The following is a 16,468-nucleotide window of genomic DNA, read 5'->3' as shown; positions in this document are numbered from 1 at the left end:
CTGGGCAAATTCCTCTCACACAGCTGGAGAAATGTGTGTTGGTATAAAAATCATCTGCAAGGAGAAGGGGAACCTGTGGAGTACATTGGGCAGATGTTCAGGTTAACCCTTCCTAAATTTTTCTGTTTATGGCAGAGGTTAGAAACAGAACTTTGCCCTTCACCCCATCTCCATGCCCCTGAAATATTTTTATTTATTCTCTTTTTTTTTTTTTTTTTTTTGTCTTTCAATTTTCCTTTCAGGGATTTTTAGAGTTGTAAATCCACCTGGAGCCTCCTTTTCTCCATGGTGAACACTCCCTGCTTCTCTGTTCTTCCTCACCAGACTTGTGCTCCAGGCCCTTCCAAGTGTCTACCAGCTATTTCTGCTTCTTCCAGCATCAAATGTGTCCTTGCCTTCCCAGCAAGACAGAATTTAGCTCATTTTGCACTGCTGTGCAGATAAAAATATTGTTCAGATGGACATTTCCCAGAATCCAGGAGGGTGAGCTGGGGCAGGACAGCAGGATGTGACACCTGGCCACCAAAGCACCCACTGAGTGTGACCCTGGTGTGGCAAAATGTGGCTAAAATGTGCCAGCTCTGCTGTCAGGGTGAGCTCTGTGCTCCTGGGATGAGGCTGCTGAGCTGCCCTGCTGCTGCTAAACCCCATCCATTAATCAAAATTGAAACCAGGATGGAGACATGACTGCAGAGTGCCTGCTATCTGAGATCAATACTAATTTTACAAACCTCTGCAGAAGAGTTCTTTAATTAATTGTTGGAATTAAAATCAAAATTGACCCCTCAATTTGTTTCTGTGGCCTTTAAATGAATTTTCTCTGCTTTACAAATCGTAATTTTCAGACTGGAGAATGAAACAACACTTTTATTTTTTTTTTCTTTAATTAAGTATGAAGAAAGGTACCCACACTCTGGATATATTCTAAACAGGACTCACAGCCAGCATCTCCCTTTAATCTAAAAGAGGGCAAAAATTTTTCCATTCCAAGCCAATACAAGGACTTTGCCCAGATTGGCTTACATCCCACATTCTCACACTGCTCTCCATCTCCTCCCTGCCAGCCTTACTCCCCAAAACCCCATTTCTCAGGCCACTTATAAAGTGGCACCAACTGCAAGGAGCAGGAATGCCTTTGTTTTCCCTTTCTTTACCAAAGCAGAACCCTTTCACTCCCCAGACCAATAGAGTTCCCTGTCTTTGCACCTGTGTACCTGCCATAGCTTCTCACAGCTACAGAATTTATCCTCAAGGCAAGCAAGAGTGAAAATGGGATTCACGTGGGTTTGCTTAATGCCACTGACCTCCCAGTTTGTGCAGGCTGCATTTCCCAAGCTCTCAATGTGAGCTTTGTAATCCACCTGCTGCCTTTATCCCCATACTGTCCTGCATTCCCTTATGCCCATAGTTCTGCTTTCAAAGAACTGCTGAAAATCACAAATTAGGCAGAACTGTGCTGTTTTCCTCAGAGCTGGCACACTGAGTGCACCCTCCCAGTATTTTACAGCTTGGTCCTTACTTGGCTTGTTTTTCTAGGAGTGTGAGCAGCTCCCTGCAGCAATCTGGGAATGCTCTCATGGTGATGCCCTTAATCCAGGGGTGGATTAAACCATATTATTTCCCAGCCAGTGCACCCCAGTCAGAGGAATTACCCACTCAGCATGGCCAGGAGGGTCTGTGGATGGTCCTGACATCAAGAGCAGCCTCTGCTGGGTTACACACTGACAGCAACACAAAACTCCTCTGCTGACCTTCAGAATCACGGGCAGGTAGATCCCAGGCTGCCCAAAATCCCTCTGAAAACCATGGTGAAAGGCATGTGAGCTCAACACAAAGCATTCTCCTCTGCAGGAGTGTCACTGGGCAGAAAGACCATTGCAGATCAGCCTCTTGGATTTCAAGGATATTGTTCAGAATACACTTAGTTGCACTTCCCTGCTGCAATTAAGAGAATTAGTCAGTAAACAGACAGATATTTTTCAGGACACATAACATTTTCCAAGGCTGCAATGGGGAGGCCAAGTGGTCTCTGAAGACACCTGGAGAGGTGGGCAGGTAGAACCAAGCACAAAGAAGGACAGTGAGACTGGGAAGATATTATGTCTACATTTTAATGGCACACTCCCATGCAATTTTTTTTTTAAATTGATAGCTCTGCAAGGCATTCACAGATGAATACCAGCTGGTGTGGTGATTTATTGCCCCTGAATTTCTCAAGTTATGTTTTTTCTTTTTTTTTTTTTTCTTTTCTCATCTTACCTTTTCCTTATATTTTCACTCTACAAAAACATTTTCCATAGAAATGCAGTTGAGAGAAGCATTTCCCTAACACACTGTTTTTTCATAAGATAAACAGCAGCCTGTCACTGGACAGACCAACAAACAGCTGATGTATGGGATCTATTTAATACTTCTGCAACTCCAGGGCCCTTCTGGTCATATGGGCTGTTCTTCTATAAAAAAGAGATGCTTATAATAGGTCATATAGAAAAATGAATATATGATGTTTGCATTAAGGAATGTGTTTCAATGCACATGCACAGAGAGAAAGAAAATAGTTTGTACAAATATCTCTAAACCTGCTCCCTCCCAGCTGTTTAATGACTTATGAGGAAGAACATGCAAAACTTATTTTGTAACATTGTTCATTGTGAATTTTACTGTAATTTTAGTGCAACCTTTCTAACTTTGCTTAACACTGCATTTCCAGCTCAAATATCTCAGTATATGTGATGTCTATCACCATTGCTACCAGGTTCTCCAAGATCTCTTATATTGACTTTTTTTCTTTTTCCATCCTGCAATCATACAAAGAACAGACTCTAAACTACCTGTGCAATTGTTTTTAGATATCTCTCTAGACATATATTTAAATCTTCCTACACATCCAAATCATCTTTTTTTTTCTCACTAGGAGGAAAAGTTTCCCTTGTTTAAATAAGTTTGACTGGATGGAAACCAGACTGTAGATTGTCTGTCCTTTTACTCTTATGAAAGCATAATTAAAAGTCATGTTAAAGTTGGGAGATCAAGAGGGTTTGTGATAGATAACAAGCTAGGAGCTATCAAAGCTGTCAGGCCATTAAGAAACTAAATAATTCACACCCCAGTAATTGCTTTTATGTGCATTTTCCTATAAAATCCAGGAGACATGAGTCACAAAAGAGCCTTGTTTATCAGCCTCCGATACTGCACTTCTACTTTCAGGGAGTTTTTGACACAGGTATCACCCTCTGAGCATTTAAAGGTACTGAAAGCAGTGCTTAGTGTCCCTGCAGTGTCCCTGGCTCCTCCCATTCCTGAGGCCAGGCTGTGCCCACATCACTTGGGCAGCAGCAGCTTTGGTTCTGGTCACCTGCACCACAGCAGGAAATTCTGGCTCTGCAGAACACCAGGGGATGGTCTTTGATCCTCCCACCCAATTCCGAGATTTCTTTGGCCTTTTTAAGCTGACATGAGCCTGAGCTACATAAATCATGCAGCTAAAACTTAAGTGCAGGGATCCACTGCCAGGGGTGTGAGCAGGGATCCACTGCCAGGGGTGTGTGCAGGGATCCATGTCAAGGGTATGAGCAGGGATCCATGTCAAGGGTGTGAGCAGGGATCCACTGCCAGGGGTGTGTGCAGGGATCCATGTCAGGGGTGTGAGCAGGGATCCATGTCAAGGGTGTGAGCAGGGATCCACTGCCAGGGGTGTGAGCAGGGATCCACTGCCAGATATGTGAACAGGGATCCACTGCCAGGGGTGTGAGCAGTGATCCACTGGCAGGGATGTGACCAGGGATCCACTGCCAGGGGTGTGAGCAGGGATCCACTGGCAGGGATGTGACCAGGGATCCACTGACAGTGATGTGGGCAGGGATCCAGTACCAGGGGTGTGAGCAGGGATCCACTGACAGTGATGTGAGCAGGGATCCAGTACCAGGGGTGTGAGCAGGGATCCACTGACAGGGATGTGTGCAGGGATCCACTGTCACTAAGCATTAGTGCATTGATGTCACCTGCAAAGTTATGTTTCTCCTCCCAAACTGTCATTTTGGGAAGATCAAGGAAAAACAGTCTCTTACACGCTATTTGAGGCAGGGTTTCTCCAGGAATGGCTCGTGGGACAGTCCCCAGCAGGAGAGAGGAGGGGAGCCCTGCACTGCCCGGATCGCTCCCGCAGCACTCAGCCACTAGATGCCCCTGCAAGCCACGCAGTCTGCTGGCCAGGAGACACAAAGCTGAGGCAGAAGCCAAGGAAAAGGTGGAGTCTGCTCTTTGCCAGGGATTTTGGCAGCGGCTGCTACCTCTGTAAGCAGCACTGCAGTGTTGAACAAGGGACAGAGCATGGCCCATCTGTGATGGATGCCTCATCCCTGAAATCATCCATGGTCAGGCTGGACAGGGCTCTGAGCAGCCTGGTCTAGTTGGAGATGGGATTGGGCTGTATGGCCTTTAGTGATCTGTTCCAACACAAGCTAATCCATGATTCCTTGTGCCCCTGTGCCATTGCACAAGTGAAGGCACATCTCCTTTTCCACTCTACAGAGCACAAGAGCCATACAGGCAGGTAGAAAAAACAACAAATGCTGCAAAAGGCTCCAGATATCCTTTCTTGCACTATGCAGCACCAACTCACTTCCACAGAATGGGTCTGGATGCTGCCTGCCCAGGAGAGGGATGTTATCACAGGGGCTGTTTATTGCTCCCAGCTCCTCAGCCCCCCATTTATTTTACAGGCCATTTTCAGGGTAACAACATATTTCCTTTCCTGGCTCCACGTTACAGAGGGAAAAGTGTGCACAGGTGATTGTGGCCAGAGGTGCTGTCATTTTTAGGAGTGAGGCACTCAGATTTGTGGCTGTGACCAAGGTCAAACCAAGAGCTGGGACAGAACATTTTTAGTTTCACAAAGATGTTTGGGCAGGGGGTTTGGGTTTTATTTATTCGGTGGTGCTGTTTTCATTTTCAGTTCCTTTGCAGATCTGTTTCCTGCAGGGATTGTCCAAACCTTGCTGGTTTGCCCTCTTTTGGCTCTCCTGCTCTGTCCACGGCGGGATCATCCATCTCTCACACCATCCTTTTCCCACAGTCCCAAAGCTGGAGTGGCTCTGTCAAAACTCACTCTGTGTGCATTGTGTCCTTGTCCTCAGCACCTCATCCCCCTTCCCCCTGCAGCCCTGTGCCGACCACGGGGATGGAAAACACCTCTGCAAGAAGACAGCATAACTATCATTCCTTCCCCCACCCTTTCCCCTTTGTTTTTACTATTTGTTGGGTTTTTTTGGTAATCCCTCTCCCTGGCAGGACCTCCCCTTTCCCATCCTCGCCTTGTCCCCGGGCTGGCTGCAGGAACAATGTGGCTTTGAGGCTCCCGGTGTGTGCAGGGGAGGGGAGGATGCCGAGCTCTGGAGCGGCTGTAATCCCCCTTTAATTGCTGGATAAACACAACCAGTGATTTCCATGGATTGGCATAGCTGGGTGCATTGTTTTCTGACTCCAGGAGGAACTTCAAAACTGAAAAAAAAATTAAAAAAAAAAATCCCATTTTCTTCTTAGGCTGACAAGCCTACACCCAATTATCAGTACATCAGCAGAGGTGCTGTAATTTACAAAACTCACTTCATACCAGAAAACCACTACTGTGTCAACAAACAGATTTTTTAATTTATTTTTTTTATTAAATTTTAAAAACTTGCTTTTGATACATTTGGTCAGGTTGTTAAAACCCCACAAAAGCCAACTACTGTGAAAACTTTCTTCTTGTTCTCAGACTAGATTAGACTGAAAACAGGAGGGTTATCTTCAGAAAGTGCTGATACACAAATTTTGGTTTTATCAGAATTTTACACAGGTGAAAAACATTTTCCATGACTCAGAAATGTGCTACTGCCCTTCAGTGTTTGTCCCTTAAGGCCTTTATATTTTCCACATTTTGTTTTGCAGTTTTTTTCACCCAGATTCACAAGACCTCAGAAGTTAGGCTTTCCTAGTTTAGCCCAGTCTGGGAAAGCTGGGAGCACACCCTGGGAGCTGCAGGGTACAACAAAAGTTGGTCCTGAAAGGAGAAGGGAGCAGAAGGACCTGGAAAACCACATTTCCCATGGGAAATGCTCATGCTTTTTACACAAAAATACTTTGGTTTAAGCCAGAACAGCTTGGTTGATACATAAATCCCAAGATATGGGGTAGAAGGCAGATGTGCACATGGAAAAGGTAATTTTTGGTGAACTCCTTTGCACCCCTTCCTCCCAACTTTGCACCAAAGATGGATTTGGATGTCATAAATCTGGCAAACTGTATTTCTGGGAGAAATCCCAGCTTCGTGGGGACTTTGCTATTCACCATATCAGAGACAGGACATCTCTGATCCCTGAGGGCCTCTTCCCACACAAGATATTCTGTTTTATGATCCAGAAGGGCACAGATGTGGCACTTTGAAATGCTGTGTCCAGGATCTCTGTAAGGCAGGAGAGAATTCTGAGCTTCCTCCAGGGCTGTGGCAAGACCAGCACAAGCACACAGGGCAAGGTACAAGGTGTTCCCTCTCCATTTGAGTTATTCCAGTCAAGTGCTCCAAGAGAAATTGAGGGCACACCCATTTCCATGAGTCATGTGGAGGAGAAGCCATTGCACGTCTGGTTTTTGTGATACCAAGTGGAGCTGATGCAAGGTTTGGGGTTCTGGGCACTTGGGAAAATGGATACAACACACCAGGGATGGGATAATTGTCACCAAAAGATACAGGCTCTCCAGCAGTTAAGGATGTAGCTGGTATGTTGTGAAGGGAGAAATTTTGGCTACCCTTGCATAAAGTTTAAATAAAATTGTATTTTTTCCTGCTGTTGCACTGAAGTTTCACTCATTCCGAAAGGTTTAAGAAGATTGCTGGGAAAAACCTCTGTGAAATATGTTTGTGCATAAAATCCATCAGAAATTCCCAATTCCTTTGGTAATTTCCTGCTGGGGATTCACATGCTGGCCATGCCATGCCTTGGGAGAAGGGCTGGGACAGGTTTTGTCCTGCAGGCTAAAAACAAACAGCTGCTGTGCCATAGAAATCACCCTGCTGGAAGCTGAGAGCAAAAATGAATTTACTGACACCCCTGCCTTTCATGGAAAACTGTTAAAAGTGAGAAGTATTAAATCATTAAATGCCATTAAACCATAAGGAAGCCATAACCATCAAGCCATCAGATTCAGGGGGGTAGATATACAAATAATAGAGTAATTGCTGTTTTGTTTTTGGGGGGGTTTGGGGGGGATTTTTTTTGGAGAAGGTAAGTTGAGAGGTTATTTGTTGCTGGGTTTGGATGTCAGATCACTGCAGCTCACACCATCAGTGCATTATCAAATTCCTTTCTTCCAGGTGACAAGGTGAAACCAAATCAGGGCTAAGAGGATTAATGAATATGTGTGGCATCTGAGCCTGAAATAAGCTCAGGTGGGAGCAAACAAAAATTCATCATCCAACCAGCAGATACCCACCAAGGGCTCCCTATTTCCAGAGGAGCAGCCAAAATGCAGGGTCAGGTGCCATCAGCAGCCCACATGAATCATCCCTGCAGTGAGGCTGTAAAACAAGGTGTTGCTTTGCTGCATTCTTGCTTGATAAATCACAGCCTCACCAATCCAGGGAAGGCAGGAAAATGTCAGGATTTCCTGACACAGGGACTGGGGTCTGTCCTGTGGAACATGTCTTTCTTTAAGCCTCAGATGGGACAGCAATGGGGCCTTGGAGCCTGGTCTCACCCACAATCTACCCCATAACATGGACAACTGAATCCTTTTATCCTTTTCCTGTGAAAATGGAGACAAATTCTCCCACATCTCAGTGATTAATATCTAATAGTGACCACAGGGAACCTCGGTACCATGGTGATGCGCCTGCGCAGAACGCAGGGTGGGAGAAAGATGCTAAATAAACAGGCAAAGAATTCAGTCCAGAGAGAAACAGAGGTGTGGAAAACACTGAGGAAGGTCGCTGGAGAAGCAGCAAAACTGTCAGCTGAGTCACAGGCACATGGAGCTGGCCCTTGCATTGAGTGTGGTCTGAAAAGCTGTGGATGAGGAAGGAGATGTTAATTTACCCTGAGACTGGCAGGGACCCACCCACCAAGTATCAGGTTGGTTTTCTGAAGGGATTAGGGAGTCCTCACCCTTTTGGGAATTCTCTGTGCTGTTTTTGTTGCTGTCATCCAACAAAGGTGTGGCATCAGAGAGGTCACAGGAGAGGTGAGCGACGTGCTGAGTGCTTTGCTTGCCCCGGGATGGAGCAACACAGAGCAAGCAGAGCAGGTGAGTCAGGAGAAGGGTAAGGTAATAGGAAAGACCTGGAATGTGCACCAGTGCTCAGCCCCTTGTAACCCTTTTTATACTTAAAATTGATGGCAATAACTTCTGAATCCCCACTCTTCAGTTTTGGTAGAATAAGCCACGGGGGAAAACAAATTAACAAAGAAACAGTTTGCCCTATGAATTTGCATGGATTGGGCATTCTCACCCTTCCCTCAGGGTTGCTGTTCCTCAGCTGGGGAACTTGTGGCCACAGGAAACCCCTTTCTCCTTCAGTAGCAATGCCAAGGAGTAAAAGGAGTGATTCCTGAGCACAAAACCAGTAAAAAAGGGAAATTGGTGCCAAATTCGACAGCGTCCTGCCCGCTGGATTTGAAGGGGGGTTGTCATGATGACAGGTCCACTCCTCTTGGTATTGGCAGGTAAGGGCAATGACCACAGACTGTGGATTATGAGGTTCAGACTGGATATTATGAACAAAAACTGGGCTAAGAGTGTAGACAGAGCTGTAGCAGGTCACCCAGAAAGTGGGGATGTGCACACCCATAGCAGTGACCAGGCTTTGGGCAGCCAAAGCCACAGCTGACATGACCTGAGACAGCCCTCTCCAGATGGGAGGCTGGATTACAGAGATCTGTTCCCACCAGCACCTGGGGGAAGGAATAAAGAAAAGGGGGCATGAGGAAAATAATCCTTCCTGTTTTGAAGCCTCTTGGGATTTGCAAGTCACCAAATATGTATTTTCACACAGATGAGGACACTGCCACGCACACAAGCTCCCTTGCATCCCCCATCCCATTTTAGGAAGCAATGGGGGCCAGCTCCTCCCCAGTAGGTCAGAAACTTGGGTGTTTTGATCCCCAGGCATTATCCATCATCCTTTTTGTGATCACCTCCAGCTAACTCACTCTGCAGCTTCTAAAGATGCTCCTGTGCTGCAAGCCACACTTGGAGCCATTCACATGCCAGGGAAAGGATGGTTTCACTATGAGCAAAGCAGTACATGCAGCAACAAGTGCCTGGGCACACTCTCAGCTGTGAGCTGCTCTGCTGCTGCCACTGGAAATGACTGTGGGATTTTTTTAAGGACACATCAGATGGATTTGGAGCTGTTAAAACCCAATACCTCAATCTCCATCTGTGTTTGAAGTGTCCCTGCTGGAGCAGTAGAGGGAAGAAGTGGAGAACAGGAGAGAAAACAGGATTTTCCTTGCCTCATCCCCACCAAGATTTATTTGTTTAAACAAGATGGGTGGAACCAAAGCCATGCCTGGATGAAACTAAAAGGAGTCAGTCTCTGTGCCTGAACACTTCACACCAGCACATTTGCTCTCAAGTGTGTTTTCCTGCAATGCAAAAGCCAGTGGAGCTCTCAAAAAATTTTTCCTTACCAGCCAAGATTTAAAATTTACTTTTTTTTTTTTTTTTTTTTTTTTTTTTTTTTTTTTTTTTTTTTTTTTTTTTTTTTTTTTCCCAGCTGTTGGTTTACTTATTCCTGCCTCTGTTATTCCATGCAGTGAGTTTACCTTCCTCACAGCACCTTTTGAAACAAGTGGGATGGGCTGGGGATCCCATTCTGTGCCAGCCCCAGCCCAATTTCCCAGCCCTTCCTTAACACCCTCCCCACAAAAAGCACATTATTCCACCACTTTCACAAATTCCATCTAATAAACGGGCTGGGTGGGCAGAAACCTTCACACATTATTAGTGTGCTTATTTTCAGCAGTGAAGTAATTCTGCAGGAATTCAGCCACGTGCAGAACTTCCTTTCCATCACTTTGCTGGCTGTGAGCAGATCCCTGGACCACATCAGGTACCTGCTTCACCCTCCCTGGAATGAGGGATAGAAACTCTCAACATCCCCTGCAAAAGGCATCTCAGATGTTCTTTACAATGAGAGGAGATCTGTCAATGTGTTGCTGAATTGGACAGGAGTTATTTAGGACAGAACTTTTGAAGTCACTGAGCCCAAACCAAGGCAGGCACAGCTTTTCTTAGACTGGGGAAAATCCCCTGGAATAGTTTGCTGGTAAATGGGTGACAGCATTGCTCCAAGGTGACTCAGAAATTCCCCATGGCACTTCCTAGCCCACCACCAGCAGCAGAGATTTACAGGGATATGTGATAAGACATCACAGAAACCAGGGCTGGTGCAGATGGAGAGTTTGGAAACATGTCCTTGGTGAGTAGACACTCTTTTCCTTAAAACAAAACCAACACCAAAACAACAATAAAACAATTTATTCGCACTCTTGGGAAAAATGCTAATTAAAGTTTACTTTAAAATACTAGCAGACACGAGTGTGGGCTGTAACAGGAACATGCTGTGAGTGACAGGTCTGCAATAATCCCATGCCTCAGCCAAGTCTAATTCATGCTGAGCACGCCAAGGTCCGAAATCCAGGGAGGCTCTTGGAGCTCCAGCATGTGCACTTGTGGGAGGTGCAGAAAGTGTCTCTGGAGAGAGAGAGAGAGAGAGGGAACAGGTGTGGGAGCAGGGGTTCATGGAGGGGGTGTTGGGATTCTGACTCTGCAGCAAGAACAGGGAAAGGGAAATCTGCCTTCCCTGCTCCACTGTGGCAGATTCACAGAGCCCTCCCTCACTCTCTGGCTCAGGGAAGGCCTTCCCAGCTTTGCTTTAGTCCAAAGCAGCCTGGAGAGCTGGGAAGAGCCATGGGAAAGGCTAAACATGGTTTGGATTGCAGGGTGAGATGCTGACTGCTTTGCCTATAAGAAGATGGAATGTCATTCCACAGGATAGAATAACTCTTTGCCTTTAAGGGCTGACAAACCCCTTGTTCCTCAGTGACACTAAAATCATGGACCAGGCAAAAAAGGACACTCGTCTCCTGGCTTAGTGAGGTTTTCACTCATGCCAGGTGGTGCTGCACCCACCTAAACAAACCCAAGCTTTCCAAACAGGAGCAGAAGTCTTCCATGCTCCATGAATTATCTGCAGCCAGCTGTTAGGTGGAACAACTGGCAGAGCAGCAAAAAACCCCTGTGAGGGCAATACTGAAGTGAAAATTAGTTTGTTCTAGTGATGCCCAGCTCCCCTGTTGCAGCACCATGACATTTGTGCCCAGGCAGGCAAAGGGTGTTGAGAAAAAGGCTGATGGACATAATTTCCATGGCTCCACACCATGTGCTTCCCTGTTCCTTTAAACTCCTATAATGTTTTCCAGTTTGAGTAGGGAAAGCCATAGAATGGGATGCATATGATTTTTTGTTTTCCTGAGGCTCTTTCCTAACTTACATAGGTCTACAGCCAAAGGACTCAGCATTGCCTTCATTTCAAGGGCATTCAATAAAAGAGGTCAAGGACACTTCAGCACACACAGGTCACTGTCCCTGGAGCAGAAGGGTGACAAAAACATGTTCACCAGCCCCAGGAATGGCTCAAGGATCACATCATGAGTGCAGCACTGCCTCCACTCTCTGGGGGTGGAATGAGGAGAAGCACACTGGGTGTAACAGGGAATCATTCCAGCAGGAAATTCATCCCATTGATCCTGTTTCACTGGGATCACACCTGCACTCACCACAGCACTTTCCTCCTAGGGAGACTCTAATTAGATGGGACCAACAAACCATTAATCAAAAGGGTGATTTTACTTTTAATTACAGTTTTCCAAAGGTTATAAATAGTTCCATTGAAGCACCATTGTCAAGCCTGGTATCACCTCACCTCTTGCAAGGCACATCAGATTTGGGAGCCCAGGGTGTTCCCAAACTTGGGTTGAGCTTGCTGGTCCCCCAAAACCCCCTCACCTGAGCTCCTAATTGGAGAGCAGGAACTTCAGGGCAGCTGCTTCACTCTGATCAGAGTTCCTGAGGAAATCTGGGTCAGATCCACTGCTGCATTCACTGGAGTTTGGCTTTTTCCATATCAGGGATCTCCTTTCCTGCTGAAGTGTTGCATTTCAAAATAAGCAAACATCAAGTGTGAGCTGCAAGCTTCCAGGGATTCTCCTCAAAAGTGAGGTTAGATCTGTGTCAAAGAAACACTCCTGCACAAACCTTGTGGCCACTGGAGCCCAATCCATCTCTGCCACGGGACAGTGACACCCAGGGATGAACAGTGGGAGCACTCAGCTCAGAGCACAGCCAGACCCCATAGCCTGACTGCCCTGATCTTGCACAAAACCAGCAGCATTCGCACCATGATCCCTGAGCAACGTGAGTCAGACTGAAAAAGCTTGAGGAAAACTCAGTCTTGGAGTTTAGCAAAACAGATGTAGTGTCTAGAAGCTGAACAAGAATGTCTGCATCCTATAAGCTGATAGCAGAGAGAGCTGCCACCAGCATCTATGGATGCTTCCCACTAAAATACCTTTAAATAGCAGCTTCTATTCAGCACCCTACAGAGCACAACAGTGCTCAAATATCTCAATATATTAAGGGGATTTTGTTTTGCTCCAAGTGCCATGCCTGGTGCAGGGCAGGTGAGTGGAGCACAGGGATTTTTGGAGGGGAAAGCAGGTTGGGACTGATGGATTTTGGTGTGGAGGAGGGAAAAAAAATCCTCCTCCCACCCCTTCAAACATTCTACACATGCTACAGAAACTGCTGGCCAAGGCAGGATAGTCTGGAAAGGGATTCCCCACCCAACATCACATCTTGTTCCCCTCTTTGCCCCCAGACAGAGCTGTGAGCAGCTGGAGCACAAACACACTGCTCTCCTCCTCAGCAGTGAAAACCAGCCACCCCCACACTCTGCACTGCCTGGAAAAACTCCCTCCAAAACTGGCACAAACCTTCAAGGGGCAGCAAATGAGCTGGCCCCTGCTCAAGCTGGGCAGCAGCCTGGGGCCAGGGCTCCATCAGCAGGGATGATGCTCCACCAGCAGCATCCCAGCTCCCTCTTCCCCTTGGGCACATCCCTGTGCACCAGGGCATGGCCCCAGGCATGGGTGATGCTGATTTTAGCACTCCTTTTTCTGCCCAAGCCCTCCTGAAACTTTCAATCCTTTCCACCTCTGCAGTTTTTGGTGCATCCATGCTACTTACAGCTACCTGTAATTTATGATTATGTAGCTTATAAGGACAGGTAGTGAACATGCCTTGGGGCACTTCTAGCAATGAGGGGACAGGATTTCAAGGCAAGGCTATCTCCAGCTCCCTTACACAACATTACTGCATTCCAGTGTGGAATTTTGCAGTCTCAGTGAAGAAATGCCTTTGGGTACAAAAGCAATGAGTTACACACCTGTGCAGATTTCTGAAAGGCAGACAGCACCACTCCAGGCTTTTAAAGGCTGTGGTCTTCAGTTCAAGAGCAGATTTCTCCTTCAAAACAATGAGCTGCTGTCTCAGAGTTTCATTATGAGCCTTCAAATAAAGGTGGTGTCCTGGAAATTCAAGGGACAGAGCAAAAGCTGCAGCTGACAAAGTACAGGAACTGAACCCATGCAAACTGTGACATCTTAATCTTCAAGGAATAACCTGCACCCTCCTTCAAATTTCATTCCCATTGGTTATGTGTATGACTGGCTTCAAACACATTGCTCAAAGTCCAATTATTTTACATATTAGTACAAAAAAATCCCTTTGCATACAACCCAAATTATGCAAGAAAATTCATACCAAAACTAATTTTTTAGCAGGTTTAAACAGCATGATGGGGAAAAAAGGCAAAAAAAAAAAATTACATTTTACTTGATCTGTGGCTAGAGGTAAATATTCTTAGCTGACTTTTTAACCATTTACTTCCAGGTTTTCTGAAAGGATTAGGAAAGTGCCCAAATGCCTGAAGTTTGTATTTTTCTAGTGAGAAGATCAGTTTTTTTTAATCTTGTTTTTTACACCACTTTACCTATTTGGTCATCTAGACAGGTGTGTGTCCTTCACCTCTCAGTGAAGGTGTTCCTCCTCCCAGAAGAAGAGGAAAAGCTCAAACTGCAGGGGCATGTGACTGCACAGCCCCCACATCATCCCCTTCACAAGCATTGCAAAAATAATCTTTTTCAATGTGACAAAACCTCCAAAACTCTGATTCTGGGTTTATGTCAGACCAGAATCCTGCAGTCCAATACTCCACATTTTCTAGCATGATTTTCTAGCTGATTCCCCCAGCTCAGGCATTTCCTTGCCAAGCTTTGGTGAAGGCTTACCTGGCCTCCTGCTGGAGGGAAGAAAAGGATTGCTCTGCTAATTCCATAGTGGGGAGGAGGAGATAATATTTCTTCAGTGACTTCCAATGGCAAACCTTTTTTTTTTTCCTCAAAGATGCCTTCCTGAATATTCTCTCTGGACATTGTGCTGTCTGCTGGGATTCTGTGGAACCTGGAGGTGCAAACCTTTCCATTCCCATTCAGCACCCAGCATTCCCTCCTGGAGAAGCACAGGAAGGCAGAGGAGAGAGGGAGAGAGTTCTCTTTGCAAAGCTCTGCACAGCTAAATGCTGATAGAAACAAGAGCTGCTCTCAGAAGGATGTTCTGTTCTCAGTTCCATCAGAAAGGACTGAGCAAGCAAGGTTTGACACAGCAAGAAGAAAATCAGGATCATCCCAGTCAGACAGAACTGTTGGCAGCTATTTTCTTCCTACTTTTGATGGCTCTCAGCTATTGTCATACCTGGAACCAAGTCAAAAGCATGCTTATCCTGCTGTGCAAAGCTGTTTCTCTCAGCCTCTATAATAAATCAGGGGCATGAGCAAACCCTTAGGATGCAGGTTGCAAAAAAAAGCACCATCCCATGTTTAAAATGCACCAACTTCCAGCTGAGATCCCTCATGTTTCCTTTTAATTTTGATTGATTTTGATTGCTTAATTTAAGGCAGCTAAGCTATCCCCTCTTCCAAGACCACTCAGAGCAAGCATTGAGTTCCCCACTCACCTCCTGGCCTCAGCAGGACAGGGAAAGCTCCCTGAGCACCTCCACAGCTCTGGAATATCACAATTCCCATATCCCCCTACAGGTCATGAAAATAGCTCATTAGGTCTTCCAGTCAAGTTTAGAAAGTTTGAGCAAACCCTTTGTGGGAAGTGGGAGAATTCTGCATAAATTGAAAAAAAGCCAGAGAAACCACAAAAAAAAAAAAAAAATCCCTGAAGTTTGTAATTTCTGCAATGAAAGAAAATCTGGTGATGTACTACCAGCTATGAACAGTTAAGAAAATACTGGGCAGTTCTGAAAAAAATGGTGAGGGATAAACCTTGGACTGCTGGAAGTGAACACTTCCCCTTGGGATGGTGGCAAACATCCTGTGCTATTGCTCAGACCTGAGTATTTTAAGTGACTAGAGAAATCTACTGCTAGAAATAAAATTAGACAAACTGGCTGGGGAGAGCCCTGACCTTTTTATGTCCGTTTTTCTGTGAAATTTGCAAACTTTATTGGAGGCCACTTCCTGCATTCACAGAACACTACTTTCCTTCATTAATACCCCAATAAGTCTGCAGAACAATGTCAGAGCCAGGGCTGCTACAGACCTGCTTTTAACCATTTCCTTTCTGATAAATGTCACCATCAGCTCCAGCACAGTTATCAGAAATCTGCTAAAATCTTTTGCCATCTCCTCAAGGACTTTTTTTTTTTTCCCTCCATGAGGAGCAGCACAACCAACAGTCACGTAACCAACTGCTGACAGGAGGAGATGAGGTCTCTGAATAGATTGGCTGTGTCATTCCAAGCCCTAGCTCCATAGCACCAACTTTAATTGCCAGATAATTTCCACCTGCTCCTCTAAAATTTTTTATGAATATACAGGAGATTTCCGCTTTCAACGCCATATGGGAGACTAAGTTATTCCCATTTCAAAGATGAGTTTGTGAGACCAAGAAAAACAGCTTGTTGACACTTGAAAATTGACTAGAGGAACTTTTCTGGATGCTCTTAAGCTAGAATAAGAAAATGTATTAAGTCAAGTTAAAATAAATCAGCTTCTATTCCAGAATGAGTGCTATTATATTTTATTCAGTGCATCAGTTCTTATGGTTCTGTTTTATATCTGTGTGAGTCCAAAGGCTCTCAGAGGCCATGGCTACACTTTAATTGACTTTATTAGGTCAGGCTCCTGAAAAGAGGCTGAAGGGCTGCAGCCTTGAGACTCACTGGAGCTCCCAAAAGGCTGATCCCCACAGCAGAAACCTCTGGAGTGGGTGGAGTATTCTCTGGGCTGTGAACAGGTAGGAAGAGCTGCACATCTCAAGACATGATAATTTTAAGCATCACACACAGCTCCATAAA

The sequence above is a fragment of the Erithacus rubecula genome (assembly GCF_903797595.1).
Source record: "Erithacus rubecula genome assembly, chromosome: 8".
Classification (NCBI taxonomy): domain Eukaryota; kingdom Metazoa; phylum Chordata; class Aves; order Passeriformes; family Muscicapidae; genus Erithacus; species Erithacus rubecula.
This window is presented reverse-complemented; position numbering follows the sequence as displayed.